Raw genomic sequence first — 8,695 nt, forward strand, 5'->3', positions numbered from 1 at the left:
TACATTGGAGATAATAGGGGGGGGAAGGTAAATAAACACAATGTGTTTTTTTTTTTTTAAAAAAGAAGTTATATTCCTGGGGAGTGACTACCGCCATTACCTGCCTAGTTAGGAATTTATGAACAGATCACCTTGTAAGGTTACCTTCCATAGAATCCCCTTTTGTCTCCACATAAGGAAAGGATGCAAAGTCTGCCCAGATTGTTTGTGTTATATTTTCTAGAGAAAATGAAAATACACATTGAGATTCACATTGCTCGTTTAGTCCCTACTTGGTTGGCACTTCCTCATGACCCTCTTTAATTTTCATACCAGCTTTGGGTGGTTGGTGCTATTGTTCCCATTTAGACTAAGTAAACTGAGGCTCCCAAGAATTCAGTGATTTGTTCAAAGCCAGATGCTGAGTCCTAGCCAAGTCACCAGATTCAGGTGCAGAGCACCTGTTGCCTCCCAGAGAAGGAAGGTAGGTGACAAAGCTCCAAGAGCAGAGACCACAATGCAACTGTTTGTATCTTAAATCCACACCATCCCTCCCCACAGGGACTGGTATTGCCTGAGAGCAGCTTCCCAGCTCAGAGCAGTAACTCCCTGAGGCCTAAGGGCCCCAGAGCACCTTCCTTTAGAAGTCCCTGTCTCTGAGACCTCTGGTAAAGACTTTTCCCAAAGTGAGAAAATTTTATGCCTTCAAAATGTTTGCTCCAGGAACTAAGGCTGCCCCAAGACCTGGCAAGAGCACTCTTTACTTTGTGATGCCAGTGACCAGATGGCAACCTCACCCTGCCTTGGATTCCTCAGTCTGCTGCAGTGAGTGAGGGAATTGAAGGCTATGTAGGTGTTTTGCAGGTAGAGGAAAGGACATGTGATGCAAAATTTTCATTCTTTTTTTTTTCAGGTGGGGATGATATTAGAGAATGAGTGAAAAATATTTTATTTTTTTCATTATAGACTTACCTCATGTAACAACTGTTTGGGTCAGGACCAGAACTAGAGCGAGGCCAATGAGGCACTCATTTTGACACAAAATGTAAGGGGGCACCAAAAATCTTAGTAATTAAGATTACTTTTTAAATAAAAAATAATGCAAAAAAAATGATGAACCAAATAACATTTTAAATAAAGATAGGATCTGGCTTTCCATTTTGCTTCCAATTTTAGTTTGACCCAGTAGAGCACTGCCACTGATCTTGTCTCTGCCCTGCCCCATCATCACTCCTTTTCTCTTTTCGGGGGTGCAACAAGCCATCCCTACATTACATTATGTATATTAGCTGTGTTTTTTCTTTTCCATTGTTGCTTATTTTGTTAGTGTTTGGTTGATCTATTTTTACTTCTGTGAAAAAATATGTGGATATCTTGAGTTGGGATAGAATGCATGTAGTACCCAATAAAATTTATGGAAATTTATGTTTTTTCTTTCAGCAGTTTTGCACTTAGAGTCAGGAATTAATTATAAAGTTAAGCGAGGGATAGATGTGTTTTTTCTAAAAGTAGTACAGCCACACTATGAAAACTACACACAAGTCAGATGAACCTCAACTCTCAATCAGCACTCCTCTGTTCCTTTTCGGGACCATGCCCATGTTTAGGAGCTGGGGATTGTGGGGTACACCCAAGGTGGCCTGAATGAGCCCCCACAGCCAGGGGCTGCCTACTCAAGACCCATAGACTCAGGACAACCCCTAACCCCTGAGGGACCCCTGCTGGGCACCCAACCCTCTCCTTGAGGGGACCCAGCTCCAGAAAATGCCCCCTCACTGTCCCCTGACTCCACCCCCTACCAGGGGCGAAGGCTCCCACAGTAAATTCAAACTTTATTGCCACCAGACTCTTCTGCTCCCTGTTGGCCATCTCTGTCCCTGTGAGAATGAAACTGGAAAAGTCGGTGTTTGTGCTGCCTGTCACTACCAGAACTAATAAGTAAAGACAGGATTGAATCTCTATGGGTGCTTTATTCAGATGTCCAGCGATCTGAGGAGATGGCAGGTTATGTACCCTAACAGACCATCTTAACATTTTAAGCCTACCTTTTTATAAGAAAGGGTAGGTAAGGGGTTTGGAAAAGAGGTTAATTGGTTAAGAGTTGCAGTCCAGTGATTTTTCTAGTATTTCTTTATCTGTTGATCAACAATTCTTTATCTGCATCCCTCCCTGGAACACAATGGCTTACAGACCCCCTGGGGTACAAAGGTTGAATTGCTTGTCAACCTCCTGGAGTCATGTGATCTTGCATCCCAGTTCCTGGAATAACAGTTTCCACATGCATTAATTACTTAAGTCTATCAGCTAAGGCTAAAATCTTTAACTCTTGAGTTCCCTTATCATCCCCCCCTGTTGGTTTTTAATTATTGTATTTCGATTAGATTAGTTTACAAACTAAAACAACATAAAAGCAGATAAGATTATTTAAAAATCATTTTGCTATTGAGCAAACAGTCCTTGCACACATTAAAAACCATCCTGCAGGCAATTTGACATGACTAAAGGCATAAGAAACATTAGTGGCAGTGTTGCAAAACAGTACAGTTGACAAGAGTTGCACATTTTCCATCTGGGGCTACATTAACATTTTTAAAGAAAACATTTCCCTATCCTTTAGAGTAACCATAGGTCCCCAGTTATCTTTCCTGGGGAGTACAAACACCTACAAGACGTGAAATGAAAGTTTGTTCAACATATGTTCCAGTCCACTTTTCTTCTAGTTGGCTTTCTAGGAATACTGTCTTTAGGGTCCTAAGTCACACCTTATCTCCAGGCTCAAAGGAATGTAGCAAACCTGAGAGGAAGATATCTCTAATACAGATAAGATCATTAATCACACCTAAGGTCTGACTTAAATGTTGTACATAGTTCACAATTTCATAAGGACTCAGTTGAATCCCAGTTTCAGGAGTCACCCTTATCCTGAGCAGAACAATATGTAAAACATGATCCCAATGGACATTAGCTTCTTGACACAGTTTGGCTACATTTTTCTTACGGTGAATTAATCCTCTCTACTTTCCCAGAAGCCTGAGGTCTCCATGCCGTGTGGAGTTTCCACTTGATTCCTAAAAATTTACCAACATTCTGTGTAATTCCTAAAATAAAAGCAGCTCTATTATTGCTCTGGATGCTGCTAGTTAGGCCAAAGTGAGGAATTATTTCCTTCAGTAAGGCTTACACTGCCTCTGAGGATTTCTCAGTTCTAGTAGGATAGGTCTCCTGAAAAGGTAGCAACAAAGACTAACAAATACTGTATGTCCATCTTCAGGCCCTCTGTTTCTGGGTAAAGCCTACTTGCCTGTCTTCAAACAGACACTGTCCTTGGTATTGTTTCCCTTCTTTCTTCTGATGGGGATCTGTCTTAGAGTTGTTCTTCTGGCACACAATACATCTAGCTATTGTTTTCCATATGACTTTAGAAATTCCAGCACCTCGAGTCAGTATACCCCTCACTCTCTTTTTAATGCAATCAGTTCACCTTTCTGAGCAAAGGTTCCTGGCAGTAAGGCCTTGGCCTCTACTATTCCTTCAAGAGTCAACAATGACATACCCATCCTTTCTGTTCCCTTTGTCCCTATAACTGCTTCCATCTGTATATAGAGTCCAGTCTGCCTCTTCTAGAGGATGGTCCTGTAAATCAATTAGTTTTGAGGGAGACCTTGGGATTGTCAAGAATTGCTTGGTACCTGCCCATTCTTCCAGCAGTGAGCCACAGATTTCCTTTTTGCTCTAGCAGGCTTAACACTTGGTGGGGTACATAAATGGTGATAGGCTGTACCAACGAAACTTTTCACCTTCCTGTAAAAGCCCACATGTGGCTGCTACAGCTCTCAAGCATGCTGGCCACCCATGGACAGTGTGATCTAGTTTCTTTCTTTTTTTTAAGTATTTTTTATTGATTATGCTATTACAGTTTTCCCAACTTTTCCCTCTTTATTCCCCCTCCACCCTGCATCCCCCAAACCTCCAGCATTCCCCCTCTTAGTTCACATCCATGGGTTGTACATATAAGTTCTTTGAGTCCTCTGTTTCCTATACCATTTTTTTATCTCTCCCATCTATTTTATGCCTACTAATTATGCTTCTTCTTCCTGTATCTTTTCCCCCCATTCCTCCCTTCCCCCTCCCCTCTGAAATTGCTCCATGTGATGTCCATTTCTCTGATTCTGTTCCTGTTCTAGTTGTTTGCTTAGTTTTTCTTTCCTTTTAGGTTCATTTGGGGATAGTTGTGGGTTTGATGTCATTTAACTGTTCATAGTTTTGATCTTCTTTTTCTTAGACAAATCCCTTTAACATTTCATATAATAAGGGCTTGGTGACGATGAACTCCTTTAACTTGACCTTATCTGGGAAGCACTTTATCTGCCCTTCCATTCTAAATGAGAGCTTTGCTGGATAGAATAATCTTGGATGTAAGTCCTTGCCTTTCATGACTTCAAATACGTCTTTACAGCCCCTTCTTGCCTGCAAGGTTTCTTTTGAGAAATCAGCTGATAGTCTAATAAGAACTCCTTTGAAGGTAACTCTCTGCTTATCTCTTGCTACTTTTAAGATTCTCTCTTTATCTTTCATCATGGGTAACTTAATGATGATGTGCCTTGATGTGTTCCTATTTGGGTCCAACTTCTTTGAGACTCTCTGGGCTTCCTGGACTTCCTGGAAATCTATTTCCTTTGCCAGATTGGGGAAGTTTTCCTTCATTATTTGTTCAAATAAGTTTTCAGTTTCTTGGTCTTCCTCTTTTCCTCTGGCACCCTTATAATTCGGATATTGGAATGTTTCAGGTTGTCCCAGAGGTTTGCAAGACTCTCTTCACTTTTTTGAATTCTTGTTTCTTCATTTTGTTCCAGTTGGACATTTATTTTTTCCTTTTGTTCCAAATTGTTGCTTTGAGTCCTGGTTTCCTTCCTGTCACTGTTGGTTCCCAGGATATTTTGCTTTATTTCACTTGGGGTAGCCTTCATTTGTTTTTTCATTTTTTGACCAAGCTCAATCAGTTCTGTGAGCATTTTGATTACCAGGGCTTTAAATTCTCCATCAGATAGGTTGGCTATCTCCTCATCGCTTAGTTCTCTTTCTGAGGTTTTGCTCTGTTCTCTCATTTGGGCCATATTTCTTTGTCTTGGCACACCTGATAAGTTGTAAATGGGCAGGGCCTTAAGTATTCATCCAGGCAGGGCAACCAACCCTCTTTGTTGCGCAGTGGTGCTGTCTGCAGGGGAGGGGCCAGAGAGGGAATAATGCAGCTTGTCTCTAGGGCACTTTCCAACTGGACTCTCGTGTGAGACTGGAAGTTTCTCACATGGAGGCAACCACCATAATCCACAGTCATCTCTGAATCTCAGTTTTACCTTCAGCCAGCCCCGCCTGCACAGTCTGCCGCCTTACTGGTCTGGTTGTTCTGGTTGATTTTTTCTTTAATTCCTTGGTTATTGGAGTTCCATGCAGTTTGATTTTCTGGTGCTTTGGTTGTTTATGGATTTTAGATTAGTTGTTATCCTCCTTTTGGTTTTTCAAGGAAGCTAAGGGTTTCAACCTACACCTCCATCTTGACTGGAACTTGACCTAGTTTCTTTGACAAGCCCAATAAGACTCCTGTCAGATTAGAGCAGGAACCCAAGAAACCTTACTGCTTGTTGGCAAATCTGAGCCTTCTGTACTGATACTTTATAGCCACAAGATGCCAAGTGGTTCACTGTACCTATAGTATTAGTTAAATGACATATCTACATATTGTGACAGAGTTCCTCCTTCTAGTTTTAGATCTTTTCAGCCCTGGCTCAAGGTCTCCCCCAAAATTGTAGGCGAGTTCTTGAACCCTTGTGGTAAGACTGTCCAGCAGTAGAGTCTTGCCCTGAGAGTCCAGGTCCTGCCACCTAAAAGCAAACAATGGTTGAGAGTCTTGGTGAACTGGAACGCAAAAGAAAGCATCTTTTAGGTCCAATACTGAATACCAGAGACTGTCCAGGGTATGCTGTTCTGTATGTCATTTATGACCCTTAAATCTTGTATTATAGAGGGAGTGGCATGGACAAATAAGTCCAAATTCCTGAACCTTCTGAATTATTGTGCGTATTCCGTGTAGGTCTTCCTTTTGCAGGGATACTGCCTCTTACTGGAGTCTCCACCCCTGGTCTGAGGTCAACTTTAACAAAGGAAGCTGTTTAGCCTTCCCTGGCCTTCCAGAAGCCCACACAATGGTGTTTACCTGATTCTCCATTTCTTATGGTGAGCATTGCTTTCCTCCTTCCCATAGTTTCATAAGAAAATGCTGGTATGCTCTGGAGGGACCTTAGGTGGAGCTGTCATTCTTCTGGAGAGAAAGTGATTTGAGCTCAGACTTTCAACAACAAATCCCAGAGGAGAAAAACTATATCTGCCACAGTACATTCTTAATGTCTTCAAGGAAAATTGGCTTTCAGGGCTTCCAGAAATTCCAGTTACAGTTCAGCTAGAGGTCTAAGGACCACAAAATATGTTGCTTTGGTATCAATCAAAAGGGTCTACAATTTGTTCCCCCACTGTCAGTTTTACCTGAGTTCTCAGACCCTGACCTCCTTTTCCCTTGCTTGGGGCACTTATTTTTGCAGCGCACATTTCCCTTACAATATGATTGTCCTGCCCTGGTAGGAGCTTGTCATCCACCAAATTTGGTTCTGTAACAGGTTTGGGATGGAGAGATCAGTTCAGGCTTGCCTCCTTTGGCTCCCTCAGCCAAGTTAGGAGGAGGACTCCCCTGGGGAGGATTCCCCAGGAGGGGCCATGAGAGCTCTGACCATGCTCAGAACAGCCATCCTTATCTTCCCGGTCCCTCTCTTCTGAGCTTCTGTTATCTGCCACAGGCAAATTCTTTTTTCTCTGGGCCATTTTCCCATTCCTCTGATCTTTTACAAAACAACTCTAAATACAGTATAGTACAGTAGTTTAAAGAGCCATTCATCATCTAACATTCTCCTAAATCCAGATTATACATGAGCCAAGCAACATTACAATAAAAAACCATTTTCTTAAGCATAGGTCAACCAGTCAGCCAGAATTCACCCCAAAGGGCTGTTTCCCAGAACAGAGGCTACCCCACCACCATATTCTACCAGAGCTCTGTAATATCACACAAACCAGAAGGCACCTTAATTAAACCAGAAGGCACCTCTTTACCAGACAGAACTCTATAAACCAGAAACCACCTTAATTAAATGGGACTGCAATCCCAAACCAGAAAGCTCAGTGATTCAATTTCAAGTGAAGGTGACAGGTGGTGCTGAGAATCAGAGGAGAGTCCTCAAATGAAATCACTTGGCAGCTTCTAGGGAGTCTCCAAATCCACACACTAGGGCTCCTCAGTCCAGGCAGCCAATGGGACTCCACACCAAATAACCACTTAGCAGAGACTCCTGAAAATGTCCTATCTGGGTCGCCTGAATATGAAACTGGAAGTCAGTGATCAGGCTGCCTGTCACTAGCAGAGGCAATAAGTAGAGACAAGGATTGAATTTTTATGGGTGCTTTACTCATATGGCTGGCAACATGAGGAGTCAGTGGGTTATGTACCCTCAAAAACCATCTTAACATCTCATTTCAAGCCTACCTTTTTATCAGAAGAAAAGGTAGGTAAGGGGTTTGGAAAAAGGTTAATTGGATAACAGCAAGTTTCCTAGTACTCCTTTATCTGTTGATCAACAATTCTTTATATGCATCCCTCCTTGCAACACAATGGCTCAGATACTGTCTCCATGGCTTGCAGACCTCCTGGGGTACAAAAGGTTGAATTGCTTGTGGACCTCCTGGAGTCATTGTGGCCATGCATTCCAGTTCCTGGAATAACAGCTTTCCACATGCATTAATCACTTAAGCCTATTAACTAAGGCTAAAATCTTTGACTGTAGAGTTCCCCTATCAAGGAGGCAACTTGGGAACTTGGTGTCTGGCCAACAGGGAGGTATAGGTAGATATGCTTCACTTCCTCAAACAATCAAAAGATGGAAAACAATCAATTAAAAAACAAAAAACAACTGACAGAAAATCCAACAACCAATGAGTTAAAGAAACATTCATCCAGACTGGTAGGAGGGATGGAGACAGGAAGCCAGGGCAGCAAAAACGCACAAAAAGGTGGCAGTTGGTGGACTGGCATGGGAGAAGCAGATGGTGGACTGAGATATCCCACATTCGAGTGAGGATAAGATGAGAGGAACAACTGGGGAGCAAGACAGCCTGCGCAACCCAGGGTTCCACCACAGGAAATGAAAGACTCAAAATCTCTGGCTGTAAAAAGCTTTGGGTGTTGCGGCAGCAGGAGAAACTCCTAGTCTCACAGGAGAGTCCATTGGAGGGACCCACAGGGTCCTAGAGTGTACACAAGCCCATATATCTGGCAATCAGCACCTGAAAGGGTACAATCTGCTTGTGGGAAGTGAGGGAAGTGACTGAAAGTGGAGCAAGAACCAAGCAAGTGGCATTGCTCCCTCCCTGACTCTTCCCCCACATACAGCGCTACAACACAGTAAAGAGGCTTGCCCTGCCCTGGGGAATACCTAAGGCTCTGGCCCTTACAATGTAACAAGTGCACCAAAGCAAAGAAATATGGCCCAAATGAAAGAACAGATCAAAGCTCCAAAAAAATGCAACTAAGTGATCAAGAGATAGATAACCTATCAGATGTACTGTTCAAAACCCTGGTAATCAAAATGCTCACAGGATTGGTTAAGTATGGTCA

This window comes from Desmodus rotundus, chromosome 10 (genome assembly GCF_022682495.2).
Source record: "Desmodus rotundus isolate HL8 chromosome 10, HLdesRot8A.1, whole genome shotgun sequence".
Classification (NCBI taxonomy): domain Eukaryota; kingdom Metazoa; phylum Chordata; class Mammalia; order Chiroptera; family Phyllostomidae; genus Desmodus; species Desmodus rotundus.